Source organism: Canis lupus, chromosome 23 (genome assembly GCF_011100685.1).
Source record: "Canis lupus familiaris isolate Mischka breed German Shepherd chromosome 23, alternate assembly UU_Cfam_GSD_1.0, whole genome shotgun sequence".
NCBI lineage: Eukaryota > Metazoa > Chordata > Mammalia > Carnivora > Canidae > Canis > Canis lupus.
Genome location: NC_049244.1, coordinates 337,243 through 361,380, shown reverse-complemented (window position 1 = coordinate 361,380; position 24,138 = coordinate 337,243). Strand labels below are relative to the sequence as shown.

The 24,138-nt window shown below is 41.4% G+C and overlaps 1 pseudogene; it reads left to right on the top strand.

The window, feature by feature from the left end:
* Positions 1-22,027: 22,027 nt before the first annotated feature.
* LOC100685851 lies at positions 22,028-23,264 on the top strand (annotated as a pseudogene).
* The last annotated feature ends 874 nt before the right edge of the window (positions 23,265-24,138 follow it).

Here is a 24,138-nt window from a genome sequence, read left to right as displayed (position 1 = left end):
GGATGCAAACATTCTCAACAAGATACTGGCCAATAGGATCCAACAGTACATTAAGAAAATTATTCACCATGACCAAGTAGGATTTATCCCTGGGACACAAGGCTGGTTCAACACCCGTAAAATAATCAATGTGATTCATCATATCAGCAAGAGAAAAACCAAGAACCATATGATCCTCTCATTGGATGCAGAGAAAGCATTTGACAAAATACAGCATCCATTCCTGATCAAAACTCTTCAGAGTGTAGGGATAGAGGGAACATTCCTCGACATCTTAAAAGCCATCTATGAAAAGCCCACAACAAATATCATTCTCAATGGGGAAGCACTGGGAGCCTTTCCCCTAAGATCAGGAACAAGACAAGGATGTCCACTCTCACCACTGCTGTTCAACATAGTACTGGAAGTCCTAGCCTCAGCAATCAGACAACAAAAAGACATTAAAGGCATTCAAATTGGCAAAGAAGAAGTCAAACTCTCCCTCTTCGCCGATGACATGATACTCTACATAGAAAACCCAAAAGCCTCCACCCCAAGATTGCTATAACTCATACAGCAATTCGGTAGCGTGGCAGGATACAAAATCAATGCCCAGAAATCAGTGGCATTTCTATACACTAACAATGAGACTGAAGAAAGAGAAATTAAGGATTCAATCCCATTTACAATTGCACCCAAAAGCATAAGATACCTAGGAATAAACCTAACCAAAGATGTAAAGGATCTATACCCTCAAAACTATAGAACACTTCTGAAAGAAATTGAGGAAGACACAAAGAGATGGAAAAATATTCCATGCTCATGGATTGGCAGAATTAATATTGTGAAAATGTCAATGTTACCCAGGGCAATATACACGTTTAATGCAATCCCTATCAAAATACCATGGACTTTCTTCAGAGAGTTAGAACAAATTATTTTAAGATTTGTGTGGAATCAGAAAAGACCCCGAATAGCCAGGGGAATTTTAAAAAAGAAAACCATAGCTGGGGGCATCACAATGCCAGATTTCAGGTTGTACTACAAAGCTGTGGTCATCAAGACAGTGTGGTACTGGCACAAAAACAGACACATAGATCAATGGAACAGAATAGAGAACCCAGAAGTGGACCCTGAACTTTATGGGCAACTAATATTCGATAAAGGAGGAAAGACTATCCATTGGAAGAAAGACAGTCTCTTCAATAAATGGTGCTGGGAAAATTGGACATCCACATGCAGAAGAATGAAACTAGACCACTCTCTTTCACCATACACAAAGATAAACTCAAAATGGATGAAAGATCTAAATGTGAGACAAGATTCCATCAAAATCCTAGAGGAGAACACAGGCAACACCCTTTTTGAACTCAGCCATAGTAACTTCTTGCAAGATACATCCACGAAGGCAAAAGAAACAAAAGCAAAAATGAACATTTGGGACTTCATCAAGATAAGAAGCTTTTGCACAGCAAAGGATACAGTCAACAAAACTCAAAGACAACCTACAGAATGGGAGAAGATATTTGCAAATGACATATCAGATAAAGGGCTAGTTTCCAAGATCTATAAAGAACTTCTTAAACTCAACACCCAAGAAACAAACAATCCAATCATGAAATGGGCAAAAGACATGAACAGAAATCTCACAGAGGAAGACATAGACATGGCCAACATGCATATGAGAAAATGCTCTGCATCACTTGCCATCAGGGAAATACAAATCAAAACCACAATGAAAAAAAAAAAAACAAAAACAAAACCACAATGAGATACCACCTCACACCAGTGAGAATGGGGAAAATTAACAAGGCAGGAAACCACAAATGTTGGAGAGGATGAGGAGAAAAGGGAACCCTCATACACTGTTGGTGGGAATGTGAACTGGTGCAGCCACTCTGGAAAACTGTGTGGAGGTTCCTCAAACAGTTAAAAATATACCTGCCCTACGACCCAGCAATTGCACTGTTGGGGATTTACCCCAAAGATACAAATGCAATGAAACGCCGGGACACCTGCACCCCGATGTTTATAGCAGCAATGGCCACGATAGCCAAACTGTGGAAGGAGACTTGGTGTCCAACGAAAGATGAATGGATAAAGAAGATGTGGTTTATGTATACAATGGAATATTACTCAGCTATTAGAAATGACAAATACCCACCATTTGCTTCAATGTGGATGGAACTGGAGGGTATTATGCTGAGTGAAGTAAGTCAGTCGGAGAAGGACAAACATTATATGTTCTCATTCATTTGGGGAATATAAATAATAGTGAAAGGGAATATAAGAGAAGGGAGAAGAAATGTGTGGGAAATATCAGAAAGGGAGACAGAACGTAAAGACTGCTAACTCTGGGAAACGAACTAGGGGTGGTAGAAGGGGAGGAGGGCGGGGGGTGGGAGTGAATGGGTGACGGGCACTGGGGGTTATTCTGTATGTTAGTAAATTGAACACCAATAAAAAATAAATTAAAAAATAAATAAATAAATAAATAAATAAATAAATAAATAAACAGAAAAAAAAAAGAGAGGGTAAGATTCAGGAAGAGTTTGCAGGAAGGGTTTGTAAAATTGAGAGGGGCTTCCACTGAGATCCCACAATGTACTTTTTCTCAAAACTTCTTCTCTCACCTGAAAACCATAGAGTATACAGAGTGTCTGCGTGTGTGAATGTTTGTGTGTATCTGTGTCTATCTGTCCAGGACAGCATCCCTTAGTGGAACTCAAGGCACACATGTGAACAATAGTGGAGAAAATAACTGATGTCATTAGTAAGTGGTTGGATGTGGGAGGAGATCCCTTTCAAAGAAAAGGGTCAACCAACCTCTCACTTTCCAATCTTGGTGACTCCTCTATATGTCAAGGTGGCAGTCAGAGGCAGAGCTGGAGGGAAGATGCAAGGTAACTGGAGAACCTACTTTTAATTTGAAATTTTTAAAGATTTTTTTATTGGAGTTCAATTTGCCAACATTTAGCATAACACCCAGTGCTCATCCTGCCCCCCTCAGTGCCCATCATGAAGAATTGAGTTATTCCAGGGGATTCCTAAGATTAGAATACTAGGGGCACTAGTGACTCTAACATTAGCTCCCTGAATAAGTCCCAAATTCCCTCATGACATCAGCAAGTCACGTCTTAGCTGTTTTCAGAGTGGTGCCTCCATAAAATGCACGTCTGGCCTGTCCTACCTCTTGCAATCATTGCTGTGAGGCATTGGGTCATTTTATTTCTCAATCTGCTCAATGTTTACAGCACTTCAGAGAGAGAAGCTGCAGTGCATAAATGTTTAAATTGCTTAGAAATCTGTCCCAAAATAAAACCTAAAATCCTCGGGCTAAGTTAGAAACAGAAGGAAAATAAAGCACCAATTTCAATGGAAAACCAGAGTTTGAAAAAATGATGTGAACAATCCATTTAATTACATGTTTATTCATCTGTGAGAGTGATGCAACCCACAGCCAGCTCTGGAGCACAGTTATGAACTTACATGCTGCCTCATCTGGTTCCTCTCTCTACTGCCTGTCCTGATGTCAAGGAAGGGTATTTTAGGAGCCAGGATTTAGGGTTCAGCATAAAATCATGGGAGAGAGGTTATCTTAATAGTTATCACCCAAAAGAACAGTGTGTGAAACACACAGAGCTTTGCCATAGCTCACAACGGGGCCAAATTGTGAAAGAATTAGTGGCAGCAGGGCCAGATGAGCTACTGAGATCCAGATGGAATAAGGGATAGTTTACAAGTTTATTAGATATTCCTGAACTTCCAAGACAGTGTTTCTTAGAGCATAGGGTTCAAACCACATGAATCCACAAAACTTGTGATTGCAAATGGTGGTTATAACAAAGTGGATACTATGAGGCCCTGATAGCAAATTGCTTTACTTTTCTCTAGTTTCTGCTTTCAAGCATGCTTTATCAGATTCCCTTATACCCTAATTCAGTTTCAAGAAGCTTCAATGGTTTTCCTGTTACTTTGAGTTACATCAGACTCATTTTTAGATACAAAAAAAAAAAAAAAGCCCAGTCCCTGCCTGCAATCTTTCATCCATTAAAAAAAAAGCTTTCTCCTCTCCCCAGCCTGATGGCAGGTGGGGTGGTCCCATCCATCCCCACAGCACCTGAGGCAAGAGTTCTGGAAAACATGCCATGGGACAATTGAAGCCTACTCTACTGAGGAGCATGCCTGGCACCCATGGGCTTTTGCCAACAAGAAATGAATGCACTGCAAATCTGACTGCCATTGTGCTCAGCAGTGTGCTTCCTCAGCCCATTTAACATAATCCATCTCTTAAAAGTCAATGCAGAGTTCTGGCAAGCAGGGAGGAAGAACCCACCTTTCAAAAGAAACTCACTATATGAAGAAATTGTCTTAAAATACCCACCATTTGCTTTGACATGGATGGAACTGGAGGGTATTATGCTGAGTGAAGCAAGTCAATCTCGAAGAAGGACAAACATTATATGGTCTCATTCATTTGGGGAATATAAAATATTGTGAAAGGGAATAAAGGGGAAAGGAGAGAAAATGAGTGGGAAAAATCAGAGAGGGTGACAGAACATGAGAGACTCCTAACTCTGGGAAATGAACAAGGGGTAGTGGAAAGGGAGGTGGGCGGGGGATGGGGTGACTGGGTGATGGGCACTGAAGGGGGCACTTGAGGGGATGAGCACTGGGTGATATGCTGTATGTTGGCAAATTGAATTCCAATAAAAACAAAAATTTTTAAACTTTTAAAAAATGAATATTTGAAAGCATTTTCATTATCACATAAATTGTATTACTAAGAATGATGCAAGCATGTCACCTCAACACTGTTCTCATCTGTACGCTATTCAGATTTTTTTTATAGATTTATTTTTTATTGGTGTTCAATTTGCCAACATATAAAATAACAGCCAGTGCTCATCCCATCAAGTGCCCCCCTCAATGCCCGTCACCCAGTCACCTCCACCCCCCTCTCACCTCCCCTTTCACCACCCCTAGTTCATTTCCCAGAGTTAGTCCAAACGGAAAGATTCTGTGGGTTAAGTCATTCACTAAAGTCACCAAGAAAGATGAAATTTACAGCAAAATAAACATCTTTGTATAATAGGTAGATGGGATTGAAAAGTGAGTATCAGGATTTACAGTGAATGAGCAGTGCTTTATATCTGTAAGGTATTTTTGTCTGCTATGGCAGCCTTTGAAACTAAATATCAAAATAAATTAACATAAAGTATGCTCTTAAATTGCTATATTACAGAACGTCAATTTTTTCAAAAATTTAGAAGCATATTTGATCCTATTGCTCTAAAATATTATTACTGAAATTGAATGTTTTATATATGCCCTTCCTATCATATTCATCACTTATTCCCATGTGTTTAGAATGTAGATATTAAGGGGGTGCCTGGGAAGCTCTGTTCATTAAAAGTCTGCCTTCAACTCAGGCCATGATTTCAGTGTCCTGGGATCTAGCCCTGCATCAGGCTTCCTGCTCAGTGGGGAGGCTGCTTCTCCCTTTCCCTCTGCTACTCCCTCCACTCATGTTCTCTCTCTCTAACAAATAAAGTCTTAAAAATAAATAAAATGTAATCAATAATGTAATTTAATCAGTAAAGTTGGACATGTATACACATGTGTACTATATACACATGCACACAGGCACATAGTTTCAATTGTTATTGGTAAGGTTAAATGGTCATAAATCAGAATTCTCAAGTTGAAAATCATAAGTGCCTAGCCTTGCATACCCGTTGGATTGATCTTGACCCTGAAATGAGAATATCTGCAGCTCTCTACCACCTGCCATGAAGATCCACCTTTGGCCTACAACCCTCAAACAATCTCAGGATACTGCAGAGCTGCAAGGCTACTGGTGTCTACACCCTCTAGCAGGTATGTTGTCCAAGCTATTTTTGGCTCTATGGAAAAGATACAGGATGCTGGGCTTAATATTCATCTTTATGGGTTTGACTTGGTTAAAGTGAAGCAAAAAATATGACCCTGCCCTTGAGTGAAAATGTAGATTGAACTCCTGTAGTTATTGTCCACTTCCCTCCTGAGTTCAGGTTCCCCTGGTGCAGATACCAAGAAGTGATTTATTAGTATCTGAAGTGATTTATTGGGAAAGAGCCTTGTGAACATTGAGGAAGGAGAGGCAAGGAAACATGATGGAGAGGCAGGGGCATGATGCTCGGCGATGCTGGGAAGCATCTCAGGTTCACCTTGACCTGCAGGGAACTCTGGAAAATTAATCACATTTTGGAATTTGTCTTTTCCAAAGGAAAGTGGCTGGCTTTTCATACTTCCACACAAGTCAATCAGGGGCTATTACCACCCCAGGGGATGCAATCTCAAAGCACTTCTGTCTCTGTGCTCTGAGGGTGCCATTGCTGGTGACAATCCTGGAAAAAAGCTGCAGGTGCAGCTCATCAAGGGACACAAGAACCAGTCAGAGGTATCGGGGAGACCTGGTGAGAGGCTTCTATCCAACCACCTTGCTCACCCAGAGAACTATCACCCTATTTCATCATAGCTACCATCAAACCTACTACTGTATGTGTTCAGAGCAACTTCATCTTCACCATGTGTAATCCCAAGATCTCACTCAGGTGGCATAGTCATATTGACAAGGATAGAGGCCGAGTGTTCTAAGCCCAGTTTTAATTTTATTAGTAATAAAACTGAAGGAAGAAAAATCATATCCAGTATCATCAAGGAACTAAATGTTTGGGATATGTTTAATATGTTTAATTTTAATGACAAAATTATATTTAAATATTTATCTGAAAAGCTCTCTAAAATACAGTTTCTAAACTGAAGGTTGCTAGAGGGGAGGTGGATGGGGATGGGCTAATTTGGTGATAAGCACAAAGGAGGGCACTATGATGAGCACTGGGTGTTATACACAACTGATAAATTATTAACACTACATCTGAAAACTAAGTATTACTATATGTTGGATAATTGAATTTAAATTTTAAAAAATAAAAAAAAATCCTTATCTGCCTACTTCACTACAGACTTCTGAGTATAGTTAATGTTTTCCTAACAACATGACACCCTATCTATGAGTATTAAGTACTAAGTACTATTCAGTAGTATCATGCAGTAGATGCTTAGTCTATTAAGATACGAGGCAGTACTTGATATTGCGTTGAGAGGCTTTTATTACTGTACATTTTAGCCCTTGAGGCAGATTCTAGCATTTTGTTTCTTCTGTACTCTTGTCAATGCATGCTGCTGATGGCACCTCTCTTAGCCTACAGCTTCTAGTTTGTATTTTAAGAAGTTTGATAAATGGGCACCTTGGATCTGTCTTTGAACTGGAAGTTAATCTGACCTGTGTTAGGGCATGAGAAACATTTCTGGTCATAAGATACATTAGCCTCAATATGAGATTCGGGAACCTTTTTACATTTACACAGACTTTTTTGCTTCCCTATTCTGCCTATTGCTTCAAATTTTAAACCATAAAACTAAAGAGGACCTTTTCTTACTGAGAGTTGCAGCTGAATCCATAACCTCGATCTTCCCCCAGAGAGCTAGATCTCACCACTCTTCTGTTTGTGACAAGTTGGAAAGAAGAGATAAGCATCTTTATTCTAGCATATCATAGTTGCAAAAGAAATGAGAAACCCCCTAAGTCCAGAGTTCAATGTGCTAGAAATAGAGCTCTTCTGTAAAATGTTAAAGCCACAAATGACATCTAGACTCACTTCTGGGGCTTCAGTTAATCTACCGTACTTCCTTGGCTAAGCTAAATTTTCACTAAAATAAAGAAATACAAGAAAGAGTCTGCTTAATTTGAAAAATCAACTCATTGGTTTCTTTTTTTTAAACTTATTTTAATTGGAGTTCAATTTGCCAAATGTAGTATAACACCCAGTGCTCATCCCTCCAAGTGCCCCCCCTCAGTGCCCGTCACCCTGTCACCCCATCCCCTTGCCCACTTCCCCTTCCACTACCCCTTGTTTGTTTCCCAGAGTTATGAGTCTCCCATGTTCTGTCACCCTCTCTGATTTTTCCCACTAATTTTCTCTCCTTTTCCTTATAATCCCTTTCACTATTTTTTATATTCCCCATATGAATGAAACCATATGTTTTGCCCAGCTCATTGGTTTCCTTCATGAATCCAACCTGTGTGAGAGAGAACATTCGGCACATATTTTTCTGTGCACACAAACTATGTGCTGAGCACTGAACTAACAACCTTATTTAGCAAGAATCGGGATCCTGCAAGATGCATAACAAGCAGCACCAGGATAGGAGCCATAGCATCCATCCAATAAACTATGGCAGGAGACGGCATCACAGAATAAAGTCCATGTCTCTGGGTTCCTTGAAGGTGGAACTCAACACAGAATCTTGATCTTATTGTCTTCTAAAAAAGAAAAAGAAGCAAACTACAGCTACTGGATTTATTGCAAAAATTTTTCTCTAAGTGGTTTTCCTGTCATTTTGCATACATCTTTAATGTGTATTTTTTTTTTCTGAATCTACATTTTTCCTATTAGGTCCCTCCCTCATACTGGCATTAAAAGATCAGGCACAATCCTTTTAAATTAATGTTGCTCAAACTCATCATATCTGTGCATTCCTCTAATATGATATGATGTCATGTGTTCATTTTACTATCCTGAAATGAAAGCAATAGATAACATACCTTACCTGCTCATCTGTGTAATTTTTTTAAAGTATGCCCTAACGACAATATAAGGATAAATAAGGATAATATGTATTTCAAAATATAACTGTATGGTCATAAGTAATAAGTTGCTTGCATCCAAACGCAGAATTACACAATAGCAAAATGAGACCCATGCAAGATATTTATTTGCAAACCAAATATAAACAGTTTTGTCACTGGTGCCATAATTTTCTAAGCTGGTGACCAACTTCTAACAAAGTTTCAAAACACAGTGGTGTATATACAAGGGAGTGTTACTCAACTTTTAGAGACGACCAACACCCACCATTTGCTTTGACATGGATGGAACTGGAGGGTATTATGCTGATTGAAGCAAGTCAATCAGAGAAGGAAAAACATAATATGGTTTCACTCATACGGGGAATATAAAAAATAGTGAAAGGGATTATAGGTTAAAGGAGAGAAATGAGTGGGAAAAATCAGAGAAGGTGGCAGAACAAGAAAGACTCCTAACTCTGAGAAACAAACAAGGGTAGTGGAATGGGAGGTGGATGGGGGGATGGGGTGATTGGGTGATGGGCACTGAGGGGGAGCACTGGGTGTTATACTATATGTTGGCAAATCGAATTCCAATTAAATAAAGGAAAAAAGCCACAGTGGCTTCTTTCCTCCAGTTACCTAATTTTAGGATTCCTGTATAATGTTAAAACTGGGCAAGAATTAACTTGTTTTTACATGTAAAATGCCATTAAGTTTTATCCTACAGGTGATTAGACTTTTCAGGATCATGAATCTCATCAAGCAGGACATTGAAATGTGGTATAAGCCCTCACTGTGAGACACTTCAGCAGACGTGGGTTCCCCAAATCTACCTGTGCCCCTTTGGGCCTCCAGTCTCCCTGGCTAGTAGACTCTAGGTATATGAGCAACTTTGGCCCTGACACTATGGGCAGAAGTGATCTGTGGGACTTCTGTACTAAAGCAAGTGACAGCAAGGGTCTCCTCTGTTCCCTCACTCCCTGCCCCAGTGAACAATCCATAGTGACCAGGAGGCCCAGGATGGAGGAGGGCCCCACACCTGCATGAAGCTCCTCATGAGTGAGAAATAAACTTGCATTGGGTTAAGGCCCTGAGAATTCAGCATTTTTTGTTGTGACACCTGGTGTTTATTATCTTGCCAAACACAGGACCTATCCTTTGCAATGCAAGGTATTTGTGTCACTGACCTGCATCCACTAACCACCAGGGTTACAGAAGTCATAGTGATGAGCAAAGACAGCCTCACAAATCCCCAGAGTGCTCCCTGAAGAACAATTGCTTTAGATCCATGACAAACTAAAATCTTCATTAGTGATTCTTCTTCCACTCTCTGCATATGAATAAATTCCTGGCATTTGCTTGAACTGCTTTCTAGTCCTAGTTAAAATGAAGGAAACAATCACCCACACCTGTCGAGATTATAGAAACAAACACAGTGAAGCAAACAGCCTTCTGCTTCTGACCAACCATTCTGTCTTAGGCTCTTTTATGTTCATCGGAGCACTAGAAGCGTTTTTGCTTCCATACATCAGGCAGATTCTCTGCATCTATGATGTTCAGCGCTTTGTGTGGAATGGCTTTGTCCAGGTTGAGAATTGAATGGCAGAAGGTGAGTGTACTTACTTAATAGAGCTCTATCAGGAAAGCTGCTGCAGTTAACTAAGGTGCTTTCAGAGTCAATCCACCAATGTGAGGCATTGGGCCCCATATTCCAGTGGCCCTACTGGCCCAGGCACTCCGTGTCCCTCAATCATCAAGGTAAATGAAAGGCCGTGTGCCGAGACTCACCTCACATCCATGTTGCTGTCTATGGTGACACTCTGAATCCCTGTTACTCGCCTGATGATGTTGACAAAGTCATGAGTCCATCTGCACCTTCCCTCAGTGTGCATTCTTGAGATGACATTGTGTATCTCTCCAAAATACCCAAAAGACTGCCACTGCCGTGGAGGACACCTGACACTATGATCTCCATAGATACCAGATTCAACCACAGCATATCAACTTTATTGATAGCAAAGAAATGAAGCCAGCAACCTGTGACAGACAATCAAACCTGTACTCCAGAGTCCATCTTCTGCATTTAGGTAAACTCTTGGATCACCAAGGATTTAATAGAAGGATCTCCTGGAAATATTTAGTCCATGAGACCAATTATTACCAAGCAATGCATTGGAAATTAGCAGAAAAAAACATGAGCAGATTTTGGATTTTGTCTGCCTTATATAAACTAGTTTGGCTTTCACTTATGCCTAAAAGCAAAAAAGCTAAAATATAATATGGAATTTAGTATATAATTCTGGGTCATATGGTAGAAAACTACTTGGGATTTGGTTTTTGCCATCAGTATTGGGGCAGATTTCATGTAAATCCATCTTCTCTCTACAGCACATTCTGTAGGGTGTGAATGGATGTGAATACCAGTTTTTAAAGACACAGCTCTTATAACATTTGATAACATATTTGAACCTACACACACATACACATACACACACACACACAAAGTCTTGAAAGGAACACCCCAGATAGCTAAGTGTGTTCTTCATTAATTTTTGAGCATCTACTCTGCATTCAATGCTGTTATTTTCTTGGGGATACAAAAGGGAAAAAGATAGAAATCCTGTTCCTGTGAAGCCAACATCACGGTAGGGGCTATGGACAATACAGGTCACTCAGTAAATCACATGGGGCATCAGAAGGTGAGGGCTATGGGAGAACCCAGTGTGAGGACCAGAGAAAGGGAAAACTGGGATAAGAGTAAGCAAAAGCCCTGCATCAGAGAGGGCAGGAGCCAAGACAACACTGGGGTGGGGTGGGGGAGAGCACAGGGCAAAGACCTTGAGGAAGGGCAATGTGGCTGGGGCAGAATAATGTGAAGGGATCCAAGGGAAGGTTGAAGAGTGACCTGGGTGGGAGGAAGTGGGAGAGACTTTAGTTTTACCCTTAAATTGGGGTTTTGAAAGGAGAAATGAACTCATAAAGTTTAATGTTTACATTTTTTACACACTACAGTGGTTTAAAAGGGGAGGATGGAAATGTGGTACAGAGAGAAAAGCTAGAAAGCATTTGTACTTGACCCTGGAAAAGGATGCTACTGCCTGAACCTGGGGAGGAGTGATGAAGGCAGCCAGAATCTGGATCTCAGTCTATGTTTGCCTACAGATTGGGTATGGGTATAGGAGAGGACAAGCGTAGGTGAGCACTCCAAGCTTTTGGCTGGAGCTTCTGCAAGCATGGAAGCCATTCATGGAGGAGAAGGGAACAGTGGGCAGGACAGGTTCAGGGAGGGTAGGGTACAGATCTGGAGTGCACACTGGACATGGCAGGTGGCTGAATGTACAAGTTGGGATTTCAGGAAAGAAGTCCTATTCAAGAAGTCATTTCTGGACAATTGCAGTAAAGAGCTAGAAACAACAGGCAACTCAGTGAGGGTAGTACCATGAAAGGGCTCAAGACCAAGCCCTTAGTACTACAGTACAAAGAGTTTGAGTTGATGAGAAAGAATCCAAAAAGCAGACTGAAAACAAGCCAACAGTAAGGTAAAAGAAAAAGTGCAATTCCCTGAGAGCAAGGGAGGAAACTCTTTCTGGGGAGGGATTGGTGCATGGAATCAATGGTGATAAATACCATGAACCATAAAAAGGTTGTCTCATCCTCCCAGCTTAATGTACATCTACATGTGATCCCATATGACACCCCTGTGCCTTTGTAAACATGTTTGTGAACCACAGAGCTGGTGAGCACACATTTACATATGTCACATTGGTACTGATGGGCATATGACTGGTTGGCCATAAAAGACAAATACCTGTTAAGATGTCAACAACCTGAAAGAAGAATGTATTTATGGAAAACACACTCTTTTTTATTTGGAAGGTCAGGACACTGATAAGAATGATATAGACTTCAACCAGTAGATGACAGATTTGTCTAACGTGCCAGACTCAGCAGAAAAATCCAGTTTACCACCAAAATATCAGAATAAGCCTTGATCTGCCCACATCTCTCAGCAGACCCAGGGCATGCTGATTTAGGAGACTGAGTGAAGACATCAGCCAACAGAGGTCGCTGACATATCAATGGGGACTAGCCAGAAGCCTGGGGCCATTGGAGGGCCAGATCATGTGACAAAACCTCAGCGGTGAAGTCGTTGGTCCTTTCTGCCTAGTTAATTCACATAATGGCTTGACTGCTTAATTAATTCTAATTGCTTGGTCTATTAATTTCTTAACTTGTTATGGGAATTAATGTATTATTAAGCAATAAGTGGTTTATAGCTTTCGTGGTTACTTTTTCCCATTAATATTCTCAAACCAGGGAGCATTCATAATATTTAACAATTGGCAGCTGGCTCAAATGCCACAAAAACAATGCAGAAACATCAAATAAGATTCTAAGTGGGCAGTGACCATCATCTTTTGTAGTGTGGTCACCAATGGTAACCTTGAGAAGAGCAGTTGGTGTGGATTGGAGTGGATTGAGAAAATTGAATGCTGGGGATTGGAGGCAGTAAATCCAAGAGACACTCTTGATGTAAGGGTCATGGAATTTGGAGGTGGTAGCTGGGTAGGGTAATGGCATCAAGAAAGTATTCCTAACATAGAAGAACTGCATGCTTGCATGCTGTGAGGCAAGGGGCAGAAAGAGGAGAAAGTGACAGAGGGAGAGAAGTGTGAGTTGCTGGTGTGGTGTCCCCAAACTTATGAAGGGGACAGAAGCCTAATGCACACACAGGAGCCTCTCTGCAGAGTGGGAGAGGGGTCATGAACTGAGGATTAAGGTAGCTAGCTGTGTGGTATAGATGCCAGTCAGGGGGGTGGGGGTGGGGCTGTAGTTGGCAGAAAAGCTGGTTTAAGTGAGGAATAGGATGTGGGTTAAGTCCAACAAAGTTATATGAAAAGATATAATAAAGATAAAAGTAGAACTCAATGAACAGAAGCAAATTTTAAATAGGATGGATCAACAAAGACAGAAGTTTAACTCATTAAAAAGCTAGTAAAGTAGGCAAAATCTTTTATCCCAAAACAGACCATAGAAACAGACCACAGGGATTGTTTTCCTGGTGTTTTTCTCCTAAGGCTTTTCATATCCTGCTTCCCTGTCTTGAGTCAGTGCTATGGCTCCTGACAAAACATGTGAAAAATATCACCTCCTCTTGCTGGCTCATGGCCTCAGGTTTCATGGACTTAGTCTGACACCATAGGAATAATCTACCACACTCTGCCCTGCTCATTGAGTTCGATAATTGCATGACTGTCTTTGTCTAGGTAAGTAAGTCTTTTGCTTTGAAGCCCAAAGGGCCAAATGCCAGCCAGCAGTTTTGGTCAGACCCAGCTCTCTATATACCCAACTAAGATAGTGCAGCAGTGCCTGCCATTGCTGCATTCAGAGGGCTGCTTTGACAGAGTTGGACCAGGCTGAGCACAAAAATGATAGATCTTGGGACTCTATGGTGGAAAAGTCATGGTCCTAATTCTTGCTTAAAGCTGAATTCCCACCCCACAGACCTGGCAGGTGATGTTCCAGCATCGGACACAGAGATGCACTCCTTCACAGGCTAGCCCATCCTTTGTTAAGAGTGCCCTGTTTCTCTGAAAAACTTCCCTGTTTTAGCTGTAAAGAACTTCTTGGAAAACCTGGGGATATCAGCCATAGATCTGGAATAATGCAAAAGAAAATCAAGTCCCACTTCCATATGATAATGGTATGAAACTTCAAAGCAATTCTGAACCCCTCAACCAGAGTGCATAGCCTAAAAATGCCAGGCCATGTAGTAGTGGGATGGGTGAGGTATATGATGAGGACAGCAGCCACCAGACAGCATGTGCCCATCCTGTGGAGCAGGCTTAGCTCCACCCACATGGTAGCCATGGGGCAAAATTATCCAACAATGCCAAATATTTAGGTTTTTCTGAAAAGAAGTCAGAAATCTAGACTTTTAGTAAAAATGAATTAGTCATGAATTAGAGGCTTTTTAAGATTTTATTTATTTGGGCAGCCTGGGTGGCTCAGTGATTTAGCGCCACCTTCAGCCCAGGGCCTGATCCTGGAGATCCAGGATTGAGTCCCACGTTGGGCTCCCTGCATGGAGCCTGCTTCTCCCTGTGCCCATGTCTCTGCCTTTCTCTCTCTCTCTCTCTATCTCGTGAAAAAATAAAATATTTAAAAAAATAAAAGGATTTTACTTATTTATTTGATAGAAAAAGAGAGAGCACAAGTGGGGGGAGGGAGAGGGATACATGTGGGGAGAGCTCAACACAGGGTTCAATCTCATGACCCTGAGATCATGACCTGAGCCAAAACCAAGAGTCAATTTCCCAATGGACTGAACCACCCTGGCCCCCCACACCTGAGTTGTTTTTTAAATAGTACAAGCTAACATTCTCATAATCAACAACAACCTTAGGACTTCACTTTTCCAGGCTAAACTTACCCAACCCATTTGGTATCCTTGATGTCACAGAAGTTTTAGACCTTCAGTCACAACACTCAAAGACAGTTTTCTTTAAAAATTTCACAAGAAAATGGATTCATCACTTTAACCAGATTCTTCCAGTATAGTTACAGGGGATTCTTGTCTTTGCTCCAACACTGCAGGTTTCTATTAATGCAGTCTTTGCTTGTCTTGGCTTGTATCACTTGGATTTCTGTTTGGCCAAATCTACCTGTTCTGTGTTCATAAAATTTATTTTTTTTTAATTTTTGGTGGAGGACTTTAATCAGTGACTCTTAAAATAGATTGAATTAAGATAGGAGGTAGTGATGGGGATATGAGCTTCACTGAGCCTAGGTGATGGAATTTCCATGTATTATAAATGACAAAGTCTGGGGATGTGAGTGGTTGAGGTCGGTAGAGGACAAGGCCACATGATGAGAGGCAGTTAGGAACTGTCAGGGCTTTGGAAAGAGCCTCTATGTGGATACCCATGTGAGACATGGATTGTTGAGGAAGCTGAAATCCAAGGAATGAAGAGAAACAGCCCTAGGGAACCTATAAACAACCACTGCAAGAAAGAGGAGAGGACCAGGAAGAAGAAAGGCCACACTGCAACAGTTTCAGGTGGTAACAGGGCTGTAGGAAGCATTCATCCAGAGCATGCTGCACAGGAGGTAGGTACCTTCTCTCGATTCCTAGCACAGAGGTAAAGTCCTTGTCATGACCATGGGGCCCTCCTGGACCAGCTTGTGGCTACCTCTAAGGCTTCACTGTAGCCCACAGTTCATTTGGTTTTGTCCACAGGCTTCCCTCCAGTTCCTGGAATAGGCCACACTCCTTCTCACCTTACGGCACTTGGCATGGACAGCCCTCCTAGGGAAATGCCTCCACACTGATTCCCACAAATACATACCTTTCTCCTGCATTTTGTCAGATCTTGGCACACCTGTCTCTAGAAGTGAACTTCAACTGAGAGGATCTTGTCAGGTGTGAGTTTTTACCTGCATTTCTTAAATTCTCTGGACTCATTTTCCTCAACTCCCAACAGGTATGGAGTGCTAATCTCATGGCCTAAAGTATAGGGGTAGAATGAAGCCATTTGTTAATGGTCCTGCTCAGTTCCTGGGCTTTGTAAAAGGTTGCCTAAGCCCAAATAAGACAGGTAAATGTCCAGTTAAAGAGTGAAATGTTATACAAATAAAAATGTTGGCTTGAAATAACCAGTGCCCCCATCAGTCCACTGTCATTGCAAAGTGCAAGTTTGGTTGGAAACATCAATTCACAGAGGGTGGAAAGAAACGACAAACTCTCCTTCCACCTCTCATTTCGCTCCCATACCTTGTGTCCCTACTGTCAACAGCTCCATGGCAGACAAGGTGTGGGAGGAGAAAGTTGGCCATGGGGATACCCAGATTCCAGCTGTGGGGCACTTCAAATGAGCTGTAGCCCTAGTAAATTCACACAGAGTCAGGTGTCCCACCCTGCCAAATCTAAGAAGGGGCTTGCTCTGGCAGACCTGAGGGAGGCCACCGCATCTCCATCTGACAGTCTGGGGTTCTCAATGATTCTAAGGATGACAATCATCTCAGAGGGACTCCAGCTCATTCTCTAGCTAAATAAGTGAATCAGACTTTCAGGCCTTTTGAGGCCTGTCGGTTCCACTGCAGCTTCTCTTATATCTTACAAGCCTTTGTGGAAAGCAGGGGGTTACCTATATGGGTTTGACTTGTAGAGTAGGAGTGAAGGCCAGCACACCACCTGAATGCTGTTTGTAGGCCTGATGAGCTTTGTGCTACAGTCCCACACCAGCCCCCAGGAGAATGTAGAATACCCAGTTATGTTGATTTGTCATCTACCTGTACAGTTATGAGTCAAGGAGGATCCAAGCAGCTCTAAAGAGAACAAAATGCTTAAGAGCAACTTTTCTCAGTAAAATGAAGCACCTGATGACCAGAATTCAGTTTTCTTTACTGAACAATCCCAGTTGGATATTCTCAAACAAATAAAAAAGATTTTATTTATTTAGTTGACAGAGAAAGAGAGAGAGCACAATCAGGGTGAGTGGCAGATAGAAGGACATGGAGAAGTAGGCTCTCCCTGAGCAGGGAGATGATGTGGGACTTGATTCCAGGACCCTGGGATCATGACCTGAGCCTAAGGCAGATGCTTAACTGTCTGAGACACTCAAGTGCCACCCAATTGGATATTCTTTATAGGATATCAAATGAATGTAATTTCTGAAGATCAAAATCTTGAAGATCCAGAGTTCAACTAAAACCCTCAAATCCCACTGGCCTCTAATTCCAAGCTTTGTAGGAGGGAGTATTGATTAGAAACAGCATCTTAGGGATCCCTGGGTGGTGCAGCGGTTTGGCGCCTGCCTTTGGCCCAGGGCGCTATCCTGGAGACCCGGGATTGAATCCCACTTCGGGCTCCCGGTGCATGGAGCCTGCTTCTCCCTCTGCCTGTGTCTCTGCCTCTCTCTCTCTCTCTCTGTGACTATCATAAATAAATAAAAAATTAAAAAAAAAAGAAACAGCATCTTATTGTTCTGAGTTATTAGGGGTGCTTCAGACATCCAAAGAGGTTATTAAGTTGGGCTTTGCTGCCTTAAGTGGGGGAATTTTCTAGATGTTTGAATCACAGAGCCAGAAGGTCCTCCCTCACCCTCTGCCATACAGTGTCACCTATCACTTATCTGTTTCTCCCTTCTCCTTGTGACTAAAAAAAGGTAAATGACTGAAAATGCCATAATTCCAGGTAAAGGGTAAATTAAATGTAATCACTAAACTTCTTTTGTTGATAGCCAATATAAGCCACACCTTAAAGTGAGAAAAAAATAAGCAGCAAGTGAAATTTGTGATGTGATCAGGGTTCCTCAGAAGTTTAAAGAAGGATTGACCATCCCTGCAGTGAAAAAGAAAGCAACGAGAGGGCTCAGCAGGAAACATACACCCTCTCTGCAATGTTGCTATCAGCTTAGCTCAGGTCTCACCACCTCCAGTGACTGCATATCTCAGGTCTCCATATTACAATTTCTACTAAAAAGCATGTGATAGGCTACACCGATTGCACAACCTGCCTAGAAGGGTCACACTGTGCCAGCAAGTTTGCTGCAGACCAACCCTGAAAATTATTCCAGGTCCTACAGAGAGGCACAAAGAACAATCATCCATTGGAATTATTGTACCCAAAGTGTATTCAATAAGGAAACCTACAGCCTGAAAATAAAACGTTGAAGAACCATGTACCATTCAAATTGTCCTCAAAAGAAAGCAGAGGTAGCCATCCTTATATCAGATAAACTAAAGTTTATCCCAAAGACTCTAGAGAGATATGAAGAGGGACACTATATCATACTTAAAGGATCTATCCAACAAGAGGACTTAACAATCATCAATATATATACCCCGAATGTGGGAGCTGCCAAATATATCAATCAATTAATAACCAAAGTTAAGAAATACCTAGATAATAATACACTTATACTTGGTGACTTCAATGTAGCACTTCCTACAATCGATAGGTCTTCTAAGCACAACATCTCCAAAGAAACAGGAGCTATAAATGATACACTGGACCAGATGGATTTCACAGGTATCTACAGAACTTTACATCCAAACTCAACTGAATACACATTCTTCTCAAGTGCACATGGAACTTTCTCCAAAATAGACCACATACTGGGTCACAAATCAGGTATTAACTGATACCAAAAGATTGGATCGTCCGCTGTGAATTTTTAGACCATAATGCCTTGAAATTAGAACTAAATCACAAGAAGAAGTTTGGAGGATTTCAAACACGTGGAGGTTAAGGACCATCCTGCTAAAAGATGAAAGGATCAACCAGGAAATTAAGGAAGAATTAAAAAGATTCATGGAAACTAATGAGAATGAAGACAGAACCATTCACAATCTGTGGGATACAGCAAAAGCCGTCCTGAGGGGAAAATACATCGCAAATCAAGCATCCATCCAAAAACTGGAAAGAACTCAAATACAAAAACTATCCTTGCACCTAAAGGAGCTAGAGAAAAAACAGCAAATAGATCCTACACCCAGCAAAAGAAGAGAGTTAATAAAGATTCAAACAGAACTCAATGAAATAGAGACCAGAAGAACTGTGGAACAGATCAACAAAACCAGGAGTTGTTCTTTGAAAGAATTAATAACATACATAAACCATTAGCCAGCTTTATTTAAAAAAAAAGACTCAAATTAATAAAATCATGAACGAGAAGGGACAGATCACTACCAACACCAAGGAAATACAAATGATTTTTTTTAATTTTTTTATTATTTATTTATGATAGTCATACAGAGAGAGAGAGAGAGAGGCAGAGACACAGGCAGAGGGAGAAGCAGGGTCAATGCACTGGGAGCCTGACGTGGGACTCGATCCCGGGTCTCCAGGATCGCGCCCTGGGCCAAAGGCAGGCGCCAAACTGCTGCGCCACCCAGGGACCCCAATACAAATGATTTTAAAAACATTATGAGCAGTTATACTCCAATATTAGACCATCTAGAAAAATGGACGCATTTCTGGAAAACCACAAACTACCAAAACTGGAACTGGAAGAAATAGAAAACCTCAAGAGGCCAATAACCAGGGAGGAAATTGAAGGAGTCATCAAAAACCTCCTAAGACACAAAAGTCCAGGGCCAGATGGCTTCCCAGGAGAATTCTATCAAACGTTTAAAGAAGAAACCGTACCTATTCTACTAAAGCTGTTCGGAAAGATAGAAAGAGATGGAATACTTCCAAACTCATTCAATGAGGCCAGCATCACCTTAATTCCAAAACCAGACAAAGACCCCACCAAAAAAGAGTATTATAAACCAATATCCCTGATGAACATGGATGCAAACATTCTCAACAAGATACGAGCTAATAGGATACAACAATACATTAAGATTATTCATCATGACCAAGTGGGATTTATCCCCGGGATACAAGGCTGGTTCAATACTCATAAAACAATCAGTGTGATTCATCATATCAGCAAGAGAAAAAACAAGAACCATATGATCCTCTCATTAGATGCAGAGAAAGCATTTGACAAAATACAGCATCCATTCCTGAACAAAGCTCTTCAGAGTATAGGGATAGAGGGAACATTCCTCAACATTTTAAGAGCCATCTATGAAAAGCCCACAGCAAATATCATTCTTAAGGGGGAAACAGTGGGAGCCTTTCCCCTAAGATCAGGAACAAGACAGGGATGTCCACTCTCACCACTGCTATTCAACATAGTATTGGAAGTCCTAGCCTCAGCAATCAGACAACAAAAAGAAATAAAAGGCATTCAAATTGGCAAAGAAAAAGTCAAACTCTCCCTCTTCACAGATGACATGACACTCTACCTAGAAAACCCAAAAGCCTCCACCCCAAGATTGCTAGAACTCATACAGCAATGTGGCAGTGTGGCAGGATACAAAATCAATGCCCCCAAATCAGTGGCATTTCTATACACTAACAATGAGACTGATGAAAGAGAAATTAAGGAGTCAATCCCATTTACAATTGTACCCAAAAGCATAAGATACTAAGGAATAAACCTAACCAAAGAGGGAAAGGATCTATACCCGGAAAACTACAGAACTCTTCTGAGGAAATTAAGGAAGACACAAAGAGATGGAAAATATTTCATGCTCATTGATTGGAAGAATTAATATTGTAAAAATGTCAGTGCTACCCAGGGCAATTTACACGTTTAATGCAATCCCTAACAAAATACCATGGACTTTCTTCAGAGAGTTGGAACAAATCATCTTAAGGTTTCTGTGGAATCAGAAAAGACCCCAAATAGCCAGGGGAATATTAAAAAAGGAAACCAGTGCTGGGGCATCGCAATGCCAGATTTCAGGTTGTACTACAAAGCTGTGATCAAGACAGTGTGGTACTGGCACAAAAACAGACACATAGATCAATGGAACAGAATAGAGAACCCAGAAGTGGGCCTTCAACTGTATGGTCAGCTAATATTCGACAAAGCAGGAAAGACTATCCACTGGACAAAGGACAGTCTCTTCAATAAATGGTGCTGGGAAAATTGTACATCCACGTGCAGAAGAATGAAACTAGACCACTCTCTAATACCATACACAAAGATAAACTCAAAATGGATGAAATTCTAAATGTGAGACAAGAATCCATCAAAATCCTAGAGGAGAACACAGGCAACACCCTTTTTTGAACTTGGCCACAGCAACTTCTTGCAAGATACATCTATGCAGGGAAGGGAAACAAAAGCAAAAATGAACTATTGGGACTTCATCAAGATAAAAACTTCTGGAAAGCAAAAGACACAGTCAACAAAACTAAAAGACAACCTAGAGAATGGAAGAAGATATTTGCAAATGACCTATCAGATAAGGGGCTAGTTTCCAGGATCTATAAAGAACTTATTAAACCCAACAGCAAAGAAACAAACAATCCAATCATGAAATGGGCAAAAGACATGAACAGAAACTTCACAGAGGAAGACATAGACATGGCCAACAAGCACATGAGAAAATGCTCTGCATCACTTGCCATCAGGGAAATACAAATCAAAACAATGAGATACCACCTTACACCAGTGAGAATGGGGAAAATTAACAAGACAGGAAACACCAAATGTTGGAGAGGATGTGGAGAAAGGTGAACCCTCTTGCACTGTTGGTGGGAATGTGAACTGGTACAGCCACCTTGGAAAACTGTATGTGGTTCCTCAAAGAGTTAAAACTAGAACTGCCTTATGACTCAGCAATTGCACTGCTGGGGATTTACGCCAAAGATACAGATGCAGTGAAATGTCAGGACACCTACTCCCCAGTGTTTATATCAACAATTTCCACAATAGCCAAACAGTTAAAGGAGCCTCGGTTTCCATTGAAAGATGAATAGATAAAGAAGATGTGGTCTAGCCTTTTCAGGTTTGGCCCTCGGGAAAGATGGCTGCGGTGCAGGGCACTGAGGTGAAAATGGATGCCAGCGAGCTAAAACCGAGCAAAAATGAGTTAAAGAGGTACCTAAAACCTGAGAAGAAAATTGCAGAGTAGGAAGCCAAGTAGAAGGAACTCAGTGAAAAACAGCTAAGCCAGTCCACTGCTGCTGCCACCAACCACACCACTGATAATGATGTGGGTGCTGAGGAGGAGAGTCTAGACCCAAATGAATACTTCAAGATCTGCATCCAAGCAATCCACCAACTGAAAATCAATGGGGAAGACCCATATCCACACAAGTTCCATGTTGACATCTCGTTCACTCATTTCATCGAAGAATATGGTCACCTGAAGCCTGGAGACCACCTGACTGACATCACCTTAAAAGTGGCAGGTAGGATACATGCCAAAAGAGCTTCTGGGGGAAAGCTCATCTTCTATGACCTTCAAGTTGCAAGTCATGGCCAATTCCAGGAATTATAAATCAGAACAAGGATTTATCCACATCAGTAACAAACTATGTCGGGGAGACATAACTGGAGTTCAGGAAAATCCTGGGAAAACCAAGAAGGGTGAGCTGAGCATCATTCCCTATAAGATCACACTACTGTCTCCTTGCTTGCATATGTTACCTCATCTCCACTTTGGCCTCAAAGACAAGGAAACACGGTATCGTCAGAGATACTTTGACTTGACCCTGAATGACTTTGTGAGGCAAAAATTTATCATCCACTCTAAGATCATCACATACATAAGGAGTTTCTTGGATGAGTTGGGATTCCTAGAGATTGAAACTCCCATGATGAACATCATCCCAGGGGAAGTTGTGGCCAAGCCTTTCATCACCTACCACAATGAGGTGGACATGAATTTATACGTGAGGATTGCTCCAGAACTCTACCATAAGATACTGGTGGTTGGTGGCATTGACTGTGTTTATAAAATTGGACGCTAGCTCCAGAATGAAGGAATTTATTTGACTCACAATCCTGAGTTCACCACCCGTGAGTTCTTAATGGCCTATGCAGATTATCATGATCTCATGGAAATCACAGAGAAGAAGGTGAAGCACATTACGGGCAGTTAAAAGGTCATGTACCATTCAGATGGCCCAGAGGGTGAAGCCTATGAAATTGACTTCACCCCACGCTTCCAGAGAATCAGCATGGTAGAAGAGCTTGAGAAGGCCTTTGGGGTGAAGCTGCCAGAAACTAAGCTCTTTGAAACTGAGGAAATTAGCAAAATTCTTTTTTTTAATAATAAATTTATTTTTTATTGGTGTTCAATTGGCCAACATACAGAATAACACCCAGTGCTCATCCCACCAAGTGCCCCCCTCAGTGCCCATTACCCAGTCACCCCCACCCCCCGCCATCCTCCCCTTCCACCACCCCTAGTTCATTTCCCAGAGTTAGGAGTCTTCCATGGTCTGTCTCCCTTTCTGATATTTCCCACACATTTCTTCTCCCTTCCCTTATATTCCCTTTCACTATTATTTATATTCCCCAAATGAATGAGAACATATAATGTTTGTCCTTCTCCGATTAACTTATTTCATTCAGCATAATACCCTCCAGTTCCATCCACATTGAAGCAAATGGTGGGTATTTGTCATGTCTAATGGCTGAGTAATATTCTATTGTATACATAAACCACATCTTCTTTATCCATTCATCTTTCGATGGACACCGAGGCTCCTTCCACAGTTTGGCTATTATAGACATTGCTGCTAGAAACATCAAGGTGCAGGTGTCCTGGCATTTCACTGCATCTGTATCTTTGGGGTAAATCCCCAGCAGGGCAATTGCTGGGTCGTAGGGCAGGTCTATTTTTAACTCTTTGAGGAACCTCCACACAGTTTTCCAGAGTGGCTGCACCAGTTCACATTCCCACCAACAGTGCAAGAGGGTTCCCCTTTCTCCACATCCTCTCCAACATTTGTGGTTTCCTGCCTTGTTAATTTTCCCCATTCTCACTGGTGTGAGGTGGGATCTCATTGTGGTTTTGATTTGTATTTCCCTGATGGCAAGTGAAGCGGAACTTTTTCTCATGTGCTTGTTGGCCATGTCTATGTCTTCCTCTGTGAGATTTCTGTTCATGTCTTTTGCCCATTTCAT